The sequence below is a fragment of the Cynocephalus volans genome, chromosome X (assembly GCF_027409185.1).
Source record: "Cynocephalus volans isolate mCynVol1 chromosome X, mCynVol1.pri, whole genome shotgun sequence".
In the NCBI taxonomy this organism is placed as follows: Eukaryota; Metazoa; Chordata; class Mammalia; order Dermoptera; family Cynocephalidae; genus Cynocephalus; species Cynocephalus volans.
The window spans coordinates 150,546,603-150,565,592 of NC_084478.1; the positions used below are offsets into that span (position 1 = coordinate 150,546,603).

The 18,990-nt window shown below is 34.1% G+C and overlaps 1 pseudogene; it reads left to right on the plus strand.

Moving 5' to 3' along the window:
* LOC134366592 (testis-expressed protein 15-like) overlaps positions 1 to 18,990 on the plus strand; it is a 50,673-nt pseudogene that overhangs the window by 22,802 nt on the left and 8,881 nt on the right.

Consider the following 18,990-nt stretch of genomic DNA (forward strand, 5'->3'; position numbering starts at 1 on the left):
TTCTGCCAGTGCAATTATTGTCTACGTGGGGAGACAGATTTCTGGAGCTCTCTACTCCACCATCTTCCCAGAATGAACCTCTGAACTACTTTTGCAACCTTTCCGAAAATCTAAAACTATTCAAAATTGAAAAAAAATAAATCTCATAGTAGAATTTCAAGCTTCAGAAGACACATTTACTTAAGATTTACTCTTTAGTTAATTGTAGCTTTGCCAGGAAAACTAAAATCACAGTAGTTTGACAGGATTCTTACTTATGTAAGGACAATTTAGGATGATGTGTTTGAGTTTACTTCCACATAAAATCAATGATCTATATGACATAATTCTTTTTTTTTTAACCTCAGGTATTTTCAAATTCATGGCTTCTGACTCTCCATGGAATTCAACTTGAGATTTTTACCCTAGGAGCCTCTGTCTGGAAACAGACTTAGCTTTAGGGCTGGAGTGAGACTGTTGCAGTGGGTTACTGTGAACTCTCAGGGAGAAGCAGGAAACATCGAGGCTTAAAACAGGAAACAGAGTTTATTGATATGCTGGCATTGGCCCAGCAGACTGTTGTCCAATGGCTGAGCCCCAAATGCAGTCTGGCTGTTATTTTTATAGCATAACATTTCTGGGTTTTTGCAGCAGGGCAAGAGGAGTGATCTTATGATCTTATGTGGCTATGACTCTTTCTCAGGGTGGAAAATTACAGAAAGGAAGAAGGAGAATAGAAAATTCTGTTACAGCAGTGTGTGACAACTGCAGTGTGAAACAAGACAGAGCTGCAGCAGCAGCTGGGTCTATATATATCTGGGTGGGGGTCTTGATTACAACATTGCAGGGCACAGCATGGGTGCCTAACAGCCACAGACAGGTAGCACACAGCCAGGTCAGTATGAGTGCCTCAAGACCTCCACGTGCAGGCTGTAGGGAGGGGAGAGTGTGAAGTGAGCCCCCCAGGTCTGCATCCCAGGGTCCCAGCTCTTCACTTCTAGCCTGCTTCTGTCCGAAGAGGAACATGCCTCAGTGGCCGGCTCCTTCTAAGGAACTGTAATGTATAAAACAAAGTATAAACAGGTTGCTCTTCTAAAATATATATATTTTTTTCAATTTCATTAAGCATAATTTATTTTTATATTGAAAAGTAATAGATACTGATCTAAGAAAATTTGAAAAACACTAAAATACTCTGAAAAGCTCATTAATAGCCACAGTAGGTTTTTTCGTTTGTTTTTTGATGGTCTTCTACTCATGTATACAGATATGAATGTGTAATTGTTAAAATTAAAGTTTGGGGCCGAGCCTGTGGCGCACTCGGTAGAGTGCGGCGCTGGGAGCGCCGCGACGCTCCCGCCGCGGGTTCGGATCCTATATAGGAATGACCGGTGCACTCACTGGCTGAGTGCCTGTCACGAAAACCCAACAACAACCACAAAAAATAAAAATTAAAAATTAAAAAAAAATAAATAAATAAAAATAAAATTAAAGTTTGTTCTCGCTTTATATACTATGTAACTTGCTTTTCTCACTGATTATAAAGTGAAGATTTTTTTATAGCATTAAATAAATGTTCTTCTGCAGAATCCTTTGAATGGCTGCATAGTATTCCACTATAAATCTGTACCATATATTTGCCTATAAATTTGGTAATGTGGATTATAAGTTATTTAGTTTCGGATTTGTTTTGTTTTTGCACTCTTAAATACTGCTTCGATCCTCCTTGTAGGTATGTTTTTACACACATGCATGATTATTTGCTAAGAATTAATGGGTTTCTTCAGAGGTGTTAAATTAGGAGTCAAAGCTATGTACATTTTTACAGCTTTTGATATGTAATGCCTAGTTGTATTGAGAAAGTCTGTACTAATTCACATTTCCATCCACAGTGTATGAAAATGACTGTTATCTCACACCCTCATTGTGTACATTACACTTTTTAAATAATCTTCTCCAGTCTAATATGTGATCATTTGTTTCTCCTCATTGGCTCAGTTTTCTTCTTTATTATGGTTTCCCGAGGTTAAACTTCATTGTAGATACTTGTTGACTACTTATATTTAGTGAATTGCCTATTAATAGCCTTTGCCAGTTACTCGTTTTTTTTCCTTTTTTTTCGTGATTGATTCCGTGAGTATTATCAATCGAGTAAAGAGTATCTTGAGAGTTAGGCTTTTTCCCTGTATAATGTTTTATCACTTCATGTTATCTTTTTAGTGAACTTTTATTTTGGAATAATTTTAGATTTACAGAAAAGTTACCACGCTCTAGTACGAGAGTTCATGTACACAGTTTACCCCGCTTTTTCTAATGTTAACATTTTCATAACTGTGGCATGTTTGTCAAAACTGAGAAAGTAACATTGGTACAACTCTTAACTAAACTATGGATTTCATTTAGCTTTCGCCAGTTTTTCTACTCATATTTCTTTTGGTTCCAGGATCTAATCCAGGATACCACATTACACTTAGTATTGTTTTGATTTTTGAATGAATGTATTAACTTATTTAAAATAATAGTGATAGAATTGCTGACTTTATATAAAATGTGTACCTTTCATGATATTCATTGCACTTTCTTGTATCTCATCTTTTGTCAATTCTATTCATACTTTTGGTTTTTGTAATTTTATGCTCATTTGCTTTTGATGTACAGAAGTTTTAGCATATTATATAGTGAAATCTATATGATTTGGTTTCATGATTGTTGGCACATATTCTGAGAAAAGACTCCTCACTTTGAGATTAGATAAATATTTGCTTGTGTTTCTTTCTCTAATATTTCATTGTGTTTTGAATACTTAAGTATTTAACTTGCATGATATTTATTTTGGTTTATAGATTAAGTAAAGAATTTATTTTTTTTATTTGTTCCATACTGTTTACTGAACAATCTTTTCTTGCTTCACTTATTTCAGATGGTGCCTTTAATAATACACTATATGTTTAGTATATGTGTGGGCTTCTGGGCTTTTTGCGTGTGTTCTGTTTTTTGTTTGTTTTTTCCTTTGCCTATTCTTGTGGTAATACGATCCTTTTGAAACTCTTTTAATATCTGGAATTGTGAATCACCTGTCCTGTTCCATCATTCTGTTTCTGACCGATTTTTTTTTAATTGGGGGGCTGTTCTTGTTTGTTTAATCTTTCAGGTAAATTTTTAGATTGAAACTTATTTCTAAAAGTAGATTTTCGGCAAATTTTATTGGAATTAGTCTTAGAGTTTAATTTGAGGGGGAATTGGCATAATTACCGTGTTAAGTCAGCCCTTTCATCTGGGACATGGGTTATCTTTCCGTTCATATTTCTACTTCTTTAAAAAACAGTGTGAGCCTTACTCCTCTGTTTGAAGTGTGAGTGCTTAAAAGTGTTTTGGTGTATTCTTATGGACTTTTTTTTTTCTTTTCTTTTTTAGGTTCTCTTTGGAAGAGTTAAGAAAATTCAGCCTTCCATGGATAAAAACAAAGTTTCTTTGGATCCTTCTCCTAATTTTGACTGCCACATGTCAAGAAGTATACCTTCTCTGAAAGATACCATTCAGCTACAAGCCTATGGTTCAGTGGTATGTTAACATTATGGTTGATTTGATTACTTGAAAATCACATGCTTTACATTCTATGATACAAGACTTAAGACCACTTCCCAAAATATTAAATGAAAATCTCTTAATTTCTTTAATATAATATGGCTTTGAATAAACAAACAGTGAAAGCCGTTTTAATATTTGTGGTCTGGGAATGTTAGTAAAGAAGGTTCCACATTTACATTTAACATTGTTCAAAGTAGAGTGGTGGCAGCTTTTATTTAGATGTTCCATAGATCAATTTCTAACTTGCAAAACATACCAATCTCTTTTTAACATGTCCGCAGAGCAGGGTGACCATAGTTAATAATAATGTGTTGTATATTTCAGAATTGTTGAGAGTTAATTCAAATGTCTCACCATAAAAAATGATGGGTAAGGCTGGTCAGTTAGTTCAGTTGGTTAGGGTGTGGTATTTATAACACCGTGGTCAAGAATTCAGATCCCCATACCTGTCAGCTGCCAGAAGAAAAACTTGATGTGTAAGTGAGGTGATGGGTATATTAATTAATTTCATTTAATCCTTCCACATTGTATGTATACATGAGAACAGCACATTGTATCCCACAAATATACACAATTACTATTTATCAATTAAAAATATTAATGTTTAAAAATCAGGCTATTTTGAAACAATATTGATCCTTTGTACTTTGCAAAAGGAGAAAAAAAGAAAAGATTACGTTAGTGAAATAATAATCTTTTATCATATTCTGCTTAGACAGTTTGTGGAACTTTAATTTTCTATAGAGGATAAATTATATATATATATATTATATATAATCATATATTTGATAAAAAGATAAATCTTCTATATAGAAGTATATACATGATCCCACATGTAAAATGTATTAAGCTATTGTTGTTTTTCTAATTATTTTGCTGCCAAATAAAATAACAATATAATGGCTCAGAGCATATGCAAAATATTTGAACTTTTAATGGAAAAATACTCTTTCTTTTAAAACAGATTGTGTCTGCTTCTGCTGACATTGGTAGCCTATGAATTAAAAAACATGTAGTGGGGAAAAAAGGGAACTTTATAAATCCTCAAAAAAGCTAGGGTTGTAGACGGCAAGGGGGAGGATGTATGTAGAAGTAGATAAGTAAATAACATGTAGTTATATAGACTTTTTAAAAATATGATCTTGCTCAATTCGGACTGCCAAGATTAATCAGTATAAACTTATTATTTTTCTTCTTATTTGTCTTTCAGGTATACTTCTATGAATACAACACCTTTTCAAGGCCAGTAGATAAACCGAGACAGTGTCTTCCATATGCAGTTGTAACAGTAAAATTTATTGGTCAAAAGGTGTGTAATGGGCATTTTATGACATCGTTGAGAATTCCCTCAACAGGATTTCCTAAGAGGGCTGGTAAGATACGTATATTATTCTACATCACTAGCATTTGTGCTGATATTAAAATTTCTGAATATTATTTCTAACACACAGTGCATTTCTAAGCAAAATCATTGCGCTTTACCTATTTTCCATTCTGTATAACTAGAATCATACGGCAGGTGTTTTTGTGACTTCTTTTGCTTATGTTCATGTGAATCTTCATGTTGATATGTAGAACTGTGGTTCATTTATTTTCATAGATAGATAGCTACATGAAGGGAGGGAAGGATAGTCCACTGTGTGATTATACACTATTCTCCTGGGGATATTTGGGCACTTTTAAGTTTTCTTTTCATTCCAAATATTGCTATTTTAAACATTGACATAAATGTCTTGGTGCATATGTGCAAGAGTTTTTCTAAAGAGTTTATATGTAGATCAGGAATGTGCAACTTAAACCCAAAGGTGATGGATGTCAAATGGTTTTCCAAAGTGGTTGCATTGAGTTGCATAATCACTCTATGTCCTTTACAACACATAGTATACTATTTTAAACATTTTTATTTCTGCCAGTTTAATGAGTGTAAAACCACAATCTTATTGTGGTTTTAATTTGCATTTCCCTAATTTTTAATGAAGTTGAGGATCTTTGCATCCTCAACAATACTTAGTGCTGTCAGACTTTTTAGTCAGTATTGTTTGATGAACAGGCATTCTTCTTATAAGTGCTATTACATGTGTGTTGTTTAAGAATGCTTTCCCAGGACATGAAGATATTTCCCCAAGTTATCTTTTAAAAATATTATAGTTCTGTTGTCCCATTTTTGTATTATCTACTTGTAAATGACTTTGGTTTATAACATAAGGTCCCAATTTATTTTATTTTACATATGCATACCTAGTTGTCTCAGTACAATTTATTGGAGAATCCATTTTTTCCACTGATCTGCAGCACCACTTTGTGATATATCAGTTGGCCACAGGTGCTGCAAAGATCTCTTACTGGTCTCTCTATTCCATTCCATTTGTCTCTTTGCCTATCCTTTTGCTATCTGCACCTTGCCTTAATTACTGTAACCATTAAAAATGCTAATACCTACATATCTGGTCCTCCATCTTTATTCAAAGAATTTTTTGCCATTCATATAAATTTTAGAATCAGCTTATTAATGTCTGTCACCAAATATATTAGAATTTTGATTGAGATTGATTAATCTAGAGATTAATTTGTGGGAAATTAACATCTTTCTTATATTGAGTCTTCTGTTAACATTGTATTTATCTTCAGTTCAGTTATCCCTAATGTATTTCAGTTTTATAATTTTCTCTATAAGTTCTTACATGTCTTGTTTTATTTATTTTTAAATATTTGGTATTTTATGCAATTTTTAAAATGTCTTTTTTAAGTTTTGTTTTCTTTTTATTGTTGGTTATATCAATTTTATTTAAAAGTGTACAACTTACTGATTTTTAGTACATTCACAAAAATATGTGCAACCATCACCACAGTCCGTTTCCGAACTCTGAAGAGTTTTAAAGACTTTGAAAGCTATCGCATCCCTTTCCTCTCACGCTAAACCCACCATCCCAAGCCCTAAGCAACCAATGATCTATTTATTTGCCTATTTTGGGCATTTCATAAAGGTGGAATCATAGATAATTGTTGTCCTTTTGTGGCTCGTGTCTTTCACTTAATGTTTTCAAGGTTCATTCATGTGGAAGCATGTATCAGGACTTCATTTCTTTTTATGCAGTGATATTCCATTGTATAGATACACTACACTGTGTTTATCCATTTATCAGGTGATGGACATTTGGGTTGTTTTCACCTTTTGGCAATTATGAAAATTCTGCTTTGAATGTTTGTGTACGAGTTTTCAAATGGACATTTGTTACCATTTCTCTTGGTATAATATACCAGGAGTGGAATTGCTGGGTCCTATGTTAACTCTGTGTTAACCGGTGAACAACTGCCAGACTGTTTTCCGAAGTTGCTGTACCACTTGCATTCACACCCACAGCGTCTGAGGGTGAGGATGTCTCCCCAGGCTGTCAACACTTAATTATTATCCAACTTTTTTGTTAAACCCATCCTAGTGGGTGTGAAGTGTCGCTCTCAGCCTAAGTTTTGCACTTCTTTTGTTATATTTATTCCTAAGTATTTTACTTTTTGTGTGCTTTTGTGTACTGTTCATTGCAAGTGTATAGAAATACAATTGATTTGGGGATATTGATCTTATATCCTGCAACTTGCTCTGAATGTATTATTCGTTCTGAAAGTTTTGTAGTGGATTCCTTGGTATCTTCTATATACAAGATTATGTCATCTGCAAATGCAGATACTTTTACCTTTTCCTTTCAATCTTTTCATTTTACTTATTTATTTCTTTTCTGCCTAATTGCCCTGGCTGGTACCTCAAGTAGAATGTTTGAGAGAAGTGGTGAACAGAGACATCTCTGTGTCTTGTTCCCAAACTTAGGGAGAAAGCATCCACTGTTTCACCAATAAATATGATGTCAGTTGTGGGGCTTTTGTAGAAGCCCTTTATCATGTTGAGGAGATTCTATTCCTAGTTTATTGAGTGTTTTTACCATGAAAGGATATTGGATTTTGTCAGAAGCTTTTTCTGCAGCTATTGAGATGATCATCTGGTGGGTTTTGGTTTTTATTTTATTACATTAATTAATTTTCAGATGTTAAGCAAACGTTACATTCCTGGGGTAAATCTCATTTGACCATAGTATATGCTTCATTTAAAAGGTTGCCAGAATCAGCGTGCTGCTATTTTGTTGAGGATTTTTGTGTCCATATTCATAAGAGATACTTATCTCTACATTTCTTGTGGTATCTTTTTCTGATTTTAGTGTCGGGGTAATATTGGTCTCAGAACAAGTTGGGAAATGTTCTGTCCTCTACTATTCTTTTGTGGAGTTTGTGAAGAATTGGTATTAATTCTTCTTTAAACATTTGGTAGACTTCACTAGTGAAGCCAGCTGGGCCTGGGTTTTTCTGTTCATGTAGTATTTTGATTAATAATTCAATTTCCTTTTTTAAAAAAATAAAAAACAGTTTTATTTATATTGGTATCGAGAAGAAAGAAATATTCCAAAAAATACTGAACAAAAGAATTGAGAATTTTACACTAATTTTTTTCGATATAATAGAGCTATTTAATGTACTTTTTAAAAGATTAACAGAAAACAATTAGATTAATGCCCAATATTAGGCTTGTGCTGTTCAGATTTTTTTTGGCCGCAAGACAAGTCTTAATACACGTAAAATGACTAAGATCATAGTAAATACGTTTTCTGACCAAAATAACAGAAGGAAATTTGGAAAATTCACGACTGTGTGGAAACTAAACAACACTCTTCCTAACTAAGCAATGGATAAAAAGAAAAATCACAGAGAAATTAGAGAGTACTTTGAGATAAATATCATAGCGTACCATGTGAAAATTTAAAGGATGCAGGGCTCATGCAGTGCTAGAGGAAAATTTATACTTGTAAACACCTATATTAAAAATATGAAAATCTCAGATCAGTAATGGAAACTTCTACCTTAAGAAAATAGGAAAAGAAGAGCAAACTAAATCAAAAGCAAATATAAGTAGGAAATAACAAAGATTATAACAGAAATATACGAAATAGGAAATTAAAAAACGATAGAGAAAATCAACAAAACCAAAAGTTGACTGTTTAAAAAGATCAACAACGTTTGCAAACTTTTATCTAGACTGACTAAGAAAAAAATAGAGAAGAATGAAATTACTAAAATCAGAAATTAAAGCAGGGACATGGTCGAGCAGTTTCTACTTCTGTTACTTTGGAGCGGACTTTGAGAAGAGAAACGTCCTCTTCTTTTTCCAGTCTCTACTGGTGACTCTTCTTGTGTCAATGCAGACTCTTCTTGTGTCATTGCAGTCTGACGGGCCACCTGCACAGTTGGCTATAGCTACCGCTGTGGTGTCGAGCCACTTTTGCAGCAGTTGTGACTGTGGCACTGGCTGTGGCAGGCCACCCATGTGAAAATGGTGTTTTCAGTGTGTTCCTTGCCTGCTTACAAGTGGAGAGGGCTTCCCTCAGCTCCTGCCTAGGACCCCGGGCATACTTCGTTTCCTGCCTGCTTTCTGACTGCTAATTCAGTTTCTCCCCTGATTGTGGGTCTATACAGATCTGTTTCTTCTTGCATTGGTTTCAGTAGTCTCTGTCTTTGTAGGAATTTCTCCATTTCATTTTACTTTCCTAATTTATTGTCATACAGTGTTCATAGATTACCTTTATAGTCTTTTTTTATTTCTGTAAGGTCATTAGTAATGTGCTCTCTTTCATTTCCTAGTCTATTATTTTGAGTCTTCCCTTTTTTTTTGGTTAAAGGTTTGTCAATTTTGTTAATTTTTTTTCAAAGAACCAGCGTTTGGTTTCATTTTTTTCCTGATTCTTCTATATTTCATTAATTTCCTCTTTAAATTTTTATTTCCTTTTTTCTGTTTGCTTTTAGATTTAGTTTGCATTTTTTTTTTTCTGGTGTCTTAAGGTGGAAGGATTAGGTTCTTAATTTGAGATCTTTACTTAATATTATAGTCTCCAGTTACATCCATGTTACTGCAAATGATAGGATTTCTTTTTTATATAGCTAAATAGTATTCCATTGTGCATATATACCACAGTTTTTTAATCTATTCACCCACTGGTGGGCATTTAGGTTGATTCCATCTTTTGGCTATTGGGTACAGTGTTGCACTGAACATGGGAATGCAGGTGTCTCTTTGATATATTGATTTAGTTTCCTTTGGGCATATACCCCGTAGTGGGATTGCTGGGTCATAAGAGTAGTTCGACTTTCAATTCTCTGAAGAACCTCCATACTATTTGCCACAGTGACTGTACCAGTTAAACACATTCCCACCACCAATGTAGGAGAGCTCCCTTTTCTCCACATCCTTACCAGTACTTGTTATTTTCTTTCTTTTTGATAATAGCCATTCTAACTAGAGTAAGATGAACTCTCACTGTGGTTTTAATTTGCATTTCCCTGATGATTAGTGATGTCGAGCATGTTTCCATGTCTGTTGACCATTTGTTTGTCCTATTTTGAGAAATGTCTGTTCAGGTCCTGTGCCCAATTTGAAATTGTGCATTTTTGCTGTTCAGTTGGTTGAGTTCCTCATATATTCTGGATATTATCCCTTTGTCTGATACGTAGATTGCAAATACTTTCTCCCATTCTGTAGGTTGCCTCTCCACTTAGTTGACTTTGTTCTTTGCATTTTGGCCTATTAAAATATTTAATTTATATGTAATCAACATCATCTTTTTCTTTTGTGTTTTCAGTCAGGCCTAAAAAGTAATTTCCTACTCCAAGATTATAAAAACGTTCATGTTTTCTTCTAGTCCTTTTACGATTTTTTTTTTCAATGAATTGCATTTTGGTGTGAGGAGGTGTAGGGATCTACCTTTCCTTTTATCTTTCCATTATACTCTCACTCTTAAGAACTACCTTTCATTATCAGTGGTCATATTTTCACTCTAGCTTACTGTAATTAACAAGATACAATCACAAATGATTATAAAATTTAGAGATTTTACATTTGAAAAATAATATTGTGGTGCTTTTTGGTGATATGATTATGACTTCATATATCTTATAAACAATTTTTCATCATTAATTTCTGTTTTAATAAAAAAAATTTTATGGTGTTACTTAGCTGTGAATGTTTTGTGAACATTTTAAGAGAAATTATTTACTTGTTAAATATGCATTTTTATAAGTTCCTTTATTATTACCTGAGTTTCCTAATGAAATTTTAGGAATACATTTCTATAAGTTATGAAGGAAAATATGCTTTCATTTTCCAGGTTTTTATGTACTTAAACCATTAATGGGAATACGTATTTCACAATTGAGGGGGTGGGGTAGTGATTTGCTTTGCTTCCTGGAAAGGATTTTGTGGAATCGTTTTGGTTTTTCCCCCCTATTTCTCCACCTCATTCTCCTTTCCTTTCCTTTTTTGTTGTCCTGTGATAGAAGGGGGGAAAGCAAGGTAACAGTAAATGGAGGTAATTTTGCCTAGATGTTGTTGAATGTTGGAAATTAATATAAGAAAGGCTTAGTCTGTGAGAAAAAGTTCTTATTCCTATTTAATTTTTGTATTTCTTGTCAGAATTCAGTTTTCTCATAACAAATACTATTTTTTAGAAACTTTTCTAGACTAGGAAAGAGTTTCATGCCACATCATTTGTACAGTATTGGTTTCTTACTCATTCTCTTCTCCTTTTGCTTTTTCTGTTGAGAAAGCATTTTAACATTAAGTTATTAAACTTTCAATTAAAATCAATCATAACGCAGTTTGCTTGTATTAATAGAGTTTTCTATAGAAACAATTTTTTGTTACTTATTTTTTTACTGTCTTATTATTTCCACAGAAAGAATATGTTCACTGAATAACTGTACAGTAGCCAAAAGAATTGGAAAAGGAGAAGATGCTACAGTCATCTTTGAGCATTTCAGGAAACCCATAAATCCATTTGTTCAGGAAAATTTTTCATGCAAGGCACTAAGTGCAGAGAATAATACTTCCAACTCAAATATTTCTAATTCCTATGGAAATGTGCAAAATGGAAACACTCCTAGACTTGAAACATACAATGGACAGACAGAGCACAATTTAGCAGAAATTAGAGACACTTCTCAAGCACATGATTCAGGTCTTTCATTTATGCCCAGTAATACCAAAGAAAGTGTTAATGATGACAATTTGTTAAACTTGACATATCTTAAAAATGTTTTAAGTGATCTTTCTGCGGTTATTCCCTTTTACAACAATAGTGTCTCAAGCACAGTTATTACTTCAAAACTTATCAAAGACCCAAGACTGATTAGGAGAGAAAAAGCCATGGAAAAGCAGAATAATACCACAGGTTTATATGAGATTTTGCCATTTGAGAAAAGTTCAGGTTATGTTAATTCAGAAATAAACCTGTCATCCATGCCAACTACTTCTGCCTCTTCACCTGAAGTGATTCCTGATAATCAGGCTATTCTTACTAATTGTTTGGATGCCCCTCGCTTCAAAATGTCTTTTGATGAGTCACAATCTCAGGCCCACAGCATGGACTCTATGGACTATGATTGTACACCTTCCAATAATATGACGTTAACAGGACAATGTAAGGACCAAGATAATTTTTCCTTGCCAATTCCTTTGTCAAATGTAGTTTTAGAAGTTGAGAGCCAAAAACACAGTGAGGAAAAAGCCCAGAGAGGCCAACAGAGAAGCAACATCCCACTTGTAATTAAACAAAGCAGTGAGACACGTAACTCTTATGGATCAGTGAATACTTGTACAAAAGAATACAGTAGTCACACCTCTCAGAAATTACAGTCTTCTAATTTAAAAACTGTGTATCAAACTGGTCACCAAATGTCTACAGTTTTTCCACTCCAAAAGAAAGAACACATAGATGAGTACATTCAAAATATTGGAAAGATGAGGAACTTCACTGACCCAGAAAACAATTCCAAATACAAAAAGAAGCAAACTTTATGGAAAGAAACTGAAAATTATTTTACTAATGAAACAAAAGTCAGTCCACTAGATAATTATATTTCATTGCAGCAAGAATACAAAAAGGGTGAGAATCTTAATTCTTTGGGGAAAAACTCTGATAAAACTTTAAGTACTCGAGATTTTGGAATACCAGAATCTTTCACATCTGCCACAAAGGATAAGGATGAACTAGATCATCTAGCATTGGAATTACAAAATAATCTTACTCCAAGTATAGAGAACCTTTCACAAAAGCATGCTCAACACCCTTTGGAGTATGAAGATAACTTTCATACAGGTTTTGCCATTGCTCAAAAGCTAGTGGAACTGAAATTGGAAAAAACAAATCAGAATTATGTTAGCATCATGAGTGATGCTTTCCACGAAGCAAAAGACATTCCCCAGGCCAAAGAACTGCTCACTGATACAGTTATTTCATCTCATGACAATTCGAACTGCAGCATAACTAGAGAACATGTGTGTGTCCATAGGAAAAATGAAAATGAGCCAGTGCCATCGGAGAACAATCACCGAGACTGCCGAGGAATTCCTCACACTGAAGATGAAGGTCAAGATGACAGTCTGTTCTGTAATACACACTTGAACAGTGATATATGCCTGAATATTAATTTCAGAGAACAAGGAGATAAGGATAAAGAAAACCACAAGGAGGCTAAAGAGGAAAATGGTGCTTTGTCTTCCGAAAACAACGGAGAATTCATATACGGAGACGAGAAGCAGGATTTTCATACAAACAAAAATTTCACCAGTGTAGATGAAAGAAAGAGGGAAAACTACAGCAATGTAGGAATTCTGAGTTCTGAAGAATTTTCTACTACGTTTAACTCGATGCTGGGAGAAAAATACGTATTAACAGAAACTTCATTATTAGAGAGTGAAGATAGTGGTGTAAAACAAAAAGATACTCAAATTACTGCAGGAGGTGTAGAGCATGTGGCTTCCACAACATTTCCCCAAATTGCAGGTTCATCGGTGTGTTTAGCTTCAAATGCTGCAGTACAGATAACTGGTACTACTATACCTGCATTAAGCACGAATCATGAAGATCACCAAAGATACCACTTAAAAGAAACTTGTTCTTCTGAGAGTCGAGATTTTGATTTGTTAGCAAAACATAGGGCTTCTGATTGTGAAATTAATATGGATAAAAATAAATTACAAGACTCTTTTCATCTATCAATAAATGAGAAATCAGTTCTTCAGAATTTGGAATTGGAAAATGAGATTGAAGTAGGATCAGAACAATGTGATGATGCTTTTCTATTTCAACAAGATGCACATGGCCATGCGAATGTACTTTATGAGGTATCTGGGGCCTCATATGAGGCTCTAAAGCCTCGTATAGATTGGGAAGATCTATTAGGAAGCAATTGTGGAGAGAAGGAAGTTTCGGATAACCCCAAAAGAAGGAAGAAGAGTGATCAACATTCCTGTAAGGAAAGTAATTTTTATTCATCGACACAAAAAAACAAAACAGAGCTCCTCAACCCAATTTTACTCCCAGATCTACCAGTGATAATGACTAATATATTCCAGCCAGGATTCTGCCCCACTGCTGACTCCCTCGAGTTGAAAGATAATTCTGGCAAATGTGTAACTGAAGCCCTAGAACCAGAAATAAATAAGGAAGAGGGGAAAGCTCCAGGATTTGAAATTTATTCCCAGGCTTCTGGTGAAAATTCAGGCTATCCATATGAAGATAAGTTTGATAATAAAAGGCAAGAATCAGTACTAGTGAGTAAATCTGAAAACTCCCATTCCTTTGACTTGAGTCATAATACACGTGTGAATCATATGTATGAAAAAGAAAACAGTGAATTGTTGTTTACTAAACCTTCTAATGTCACAACAATAAATGAAGAAAGCAGATGTTTCTCTATGAAACCAAAAACTGACTGTAATGATACTAGAAGTAAAAAGGATGTGGAATCAAGAATTAGCAAAAGAAAGCTATGTACAACATTTGAAGATCAAAACATATCAGATAAAGGTTTAAGACAAGATCAAATTTGTGAGAAGAAGAGGAGGCTAACCAGGCAAGACTCATTTGCGTGTTTTGCTTCATTGTCCCAAGGACGAAATAAAACATTTTCACGGTCAGAGAAGCACATTAGGAATGTCCTGGATATTCTAAATAATGAAGCATCTTCATGCAAAAGCAAACGTATTTCCAAAAATATTCAGAGAGCTGTCTTTCACTTAAAAAAGGCTCATAGATTAGTTCACACCTCTTTGCAGCTTATAGCTAAAGTGGGAGAAAAAAGAAAGGGCACATTACCAAGATCACATGCAAAAATATGCAATAATTTCTGGGAAACTCGTGAACTTCAAGGTTATAGTCCTGTGTCTGAAAGAAAATATTCCACTAGGCATGTTTTGTCAAAAAGAAAACATGACAATCAGGAAGAGAAAAGGGCTTTAAGATTTGATTTTCGTAAGTCATTAACCCCTGTAGCAAAGCACAAACCTTATAAAACAAATGGAGAGAGAATCACAATGTGCCATTCCAAGAAGAGTGTAGCCAGCAGTGTGCCCAGAAGTTACACCACTATTCACGTGAGAGAATTTTGTGATCAAGAACAGTGTCCTGAATCACAGTTGCCCTTATCCTCCGCATCCCAAAGTACAAGTCAGTCAGCTTATAATAACAGTATGGAAAATCCAAGATCATCAGAACTTCAGCCCTTTTCCAGAAAAACTGGTTGTCTGTTTTCCTCAGACCACCCAGATGAGGAACTAACTGTAAAAGAAAACCAAATTGATATGAAGGTTTCATCTAACATTAGTAAATATGAAAAGCTTGAGAACCATTTGGCATATAATAATGGTAAGGATGCTACAAAAGAAAACAATTCAGAGGCTCATGAACTAATAAATCAAAGTAATCCAGTATCTTTAAGTTGCGTAAAAGAAAAGAATGTAAGTAACAGCACAGACAGAAACTGTGATGCAACTTGTCCAGCTCACCCAAAGGTGAAACCTGGCACATCTATTTCAGTCTTAGAATCAAATGTGAAGCACTTTTTAAATGCTGATGTCTATAAACAAGATAACCTTATTTCATCTGGTTATAAAAGAAAACTGGAAGTAAGTTTTCCTATAGAAAAGTGGACAGCTTCTACTGAGATCTCCAAACCAAGCATTATTACAGGAAACATCTTTATGGGCTTATTAAACCTAACTTTGATAGCAAGCAAAAGTTACAGTATTCCTCAATTGTTATCAGCCCCTCCAATGACAGATAGTGAGACAGAATCTTCGAAATTTTATTGGGATAAACAGAGAAATTTTGCTTTACGTTGTTGTGCAACATCTACTGCTGTATCACATCCGCAGGGATGTAGTGGGAAAGAGTTACTAAAGACAGAAGAATGCTCTTCAAGTAATTGCTTCCACGTAGACGGGAATGAAACAAATGTTAATGAGAATTCTGAGTTGGATCTGACATCAGTAACTGAAGAGAGTAAAAGATTTGGGAAAAGTAGAATGAAGAAACTATCTCCCAATGATAATTCTCTGCTCTTAGGAGATAATATAAAGGATTCTTTAGAAAAATGCATTGCAAAGAAAGACATTCAGGACAGAAAAATGTGGAAAGTTAAACAGGCAGAAAAAACAAAAGATTCAGTTTACAAAAAAAGCATGGCTGGAGGATCAACTACTGAGACTGAGTACAAAAATCAAAAGAATAAGATCTTAGAGGAGGAATCTTCCCACTTAAATGAGAAAACAATTAAAAGTAACTTTACTGATTTTCATTTAAGCATTAAGAATACTACTACTGAGGCAGTCTCTTTGAATCACACAGTTTCTAATCAGTTTAACAAAAGAGAGGAGAGGGAAGTTAAAGTCGGTGATGGCTCTCAGTCTAACTCAACATTACATTCAGAAATAGCCTGTATTTCCAAACCAGTCATTCTAAGAATTAATTGTATGCCTATTTTACATGCTCACTCCGAAACTTCTAAAGTCACTCCTTTTCAAAAGAAACCTACATCACATATAAATGAATTAAAAGAAGGACATTGCTCAGCTAATCATATGACTCTTATAGCTAAGCTATCTCAAATTTTGCAGAGGGCAGATGAAGCTTCTTCTTTGCAGATTCTACGGGAAGAAACTAAAGTTTGTCAAAATATTCTCCCTTTATTTGTTGAAGCTTTTGAAAGGAAACAAGAATGTTCACTTGAACAAATCCTAATTTCAAGAGAACTGTTGGTAGAACAAAACTTGTGGAATAATTGCAAATACAAGTTAAAACCGTGTGCTGTGGACACTTTAGTAGAACTTCAAATGATGATGGAGACTATTCAATTCATTGAAAACAAAAAAAGCCTCTTAGGAGGTGAACCAACATTCCGAAGCTTGCTTTGGTATGATGAGACATTGTACAGTGAGCTGCTTGGCAGACCACGTGGATGTCAACAGCAGTCCAGTTTCTATCCTGCTTTTCAAGGAAGGTTAAAATATAATGCATTCTGTGAGTTGCAGAATTATCGTGATCAATTAATTGAATTGTTTGAAGACACAAAAAGGAAAAATAATTCATACTATGCATTCTTAAAATACAAACGACAGATTAATGAATGTGAAGCCGTAATGAAACATTGTTCTGATTGCTTTGACTTTTCTCTTTCTGTTCCATTTACGTGTGGCGTTAACTTTGGAGATAGTTTAGGAGACCTAGAAACCTTAAGAAAAAGTACTTTAAAGCTTATCAGTGTATATAGGGAGTCTCCTAAAGCTCATTCATATCCAGGAAAAGAAGACCATCTGTGGGTTATCATAGAAATTATCTCCTCAAAAGTTAATTTTATCAAGAGCAACGAGGCAGTGAGTATTAAAATATCTCTTTATGGTCTGGAACATATCTTTTTTGATGCTGCAAAAAATCTTGTTTGGAAAAAGAGAAGACAATCTTTCAGCAAAGAATACTCAAGGAAAAAGAAGAATGAAGTGCTACTCAAAATGAATCAATGTGCTTTTTCTCAGTTGCAGAAGATATATGATACTTTGGCTAAAGATCTGAATGATGAACCAATTTCCAGTATTGGGCTTGAGGAAGATGCTCTGATTGCTTCCAGAAAGTCAGATGGTCTAATAAACAAAGCAACGATTAGCATAGAAAACTGTAGGTTTAGCGGTACTTTGCTTTCATACCCAGATATTTGTTTTATTAGCGAAATATTAGATCAAGCTGAACTTGCAGACATTAAGAAACTACAGGAGCTCACTTTGAGATGTACAGATCACTTAGAAATTTTTAAAAAATACTTTCAGGTGCTGCAAGAAGATAACATAGATAATGTTTTTATAACAGAAGACAATGCTTTGGATATGGTGAAAAAACACAAGCAAGGGGCTATAATGTTAAAATCTGCAGCCATTGAAACATACATTGACATTGTCATGGTTTCAGAAACAGTTCACTTTCTTAAAAATGTAATGGCAAAGAAACTAGACAAACAGAGGTTTCGAGGTATGCTTTGGTTTGATTTGTCACTTCTTCCTGAGCTAATTCACTGCCAAGAAAAAATGGCTGCTTTTTCATTTCTTAAAGATAACTCAACAGATTGCACTTGGAAAGAGATAGAGACTGCTATTGCTGAACTTAAGGAAGATCTGGCTGTTATCTACAAAGATAGTGAAGCTGTTAATTGCTCATATGCTCTTCATTTGCTCTCAAGAGAACTTGAAGAACTTTCAGAAATAAAAAAACTTCTAAAGAAGTCTAAGTATTCCTTTTCCACATATATTGACTTTGTGCCATTTACAGCATCCATAAATTATGGAAGCACTGTGACAGAGTTAGAATACAACTATTGTCAGTTTTCTACGCTGCTCAAAAATGTAATGGCTGCCCCTCGCAAAGATTTAGGAAAAATGGCCCATATTGTGAAAGTCATGAAAACAATCGAAATTATGAAGATTATAAGTGCTAAAAATTCTAAATTAACCATTTCCTTTATCTTATGTCAAATGCAATGGAACAGAAGGAAGACTTTACAACTGAAGAGAAAAGAAAAGATGAATATTCATGTTATAAATTATGGAGAAAATGTCAATAAATTCGTTACTTCTGTGAAGGCACCCTCAGTTTCAGAGTGCATAATGAAAAACGTTTCAAATTCCTCTAAAAAACGACCTATCACTGTAGACAAATGTGAAAACTATCAGGAACAAGAGAAAAATACTATTTCCACTTGTAAAAAGCCAAAGGTATGACTGTTTTAAAATGAAACCTGTGTTAAGTATTTTTTTGAGAACAAATCTACTCTTTAAGCAAACAAGTAGTTCGCAAATTTATAAAAGTAGAGAATGCTTTAAATAATGCCTTGCAAAATGAATTTACTAACTAAAGTATTGGATATTTTTTAAATATAAAAATTATTGTATTTAGAAAACATTTCTTGGAAGCACATGAATTTTAATAGCTTCTTAAGGGAACTCCAGTATTACGAATACTATGAGTGTGAGTTAAATGAGTGACCAAGTGCTTACTGAGTAGCATC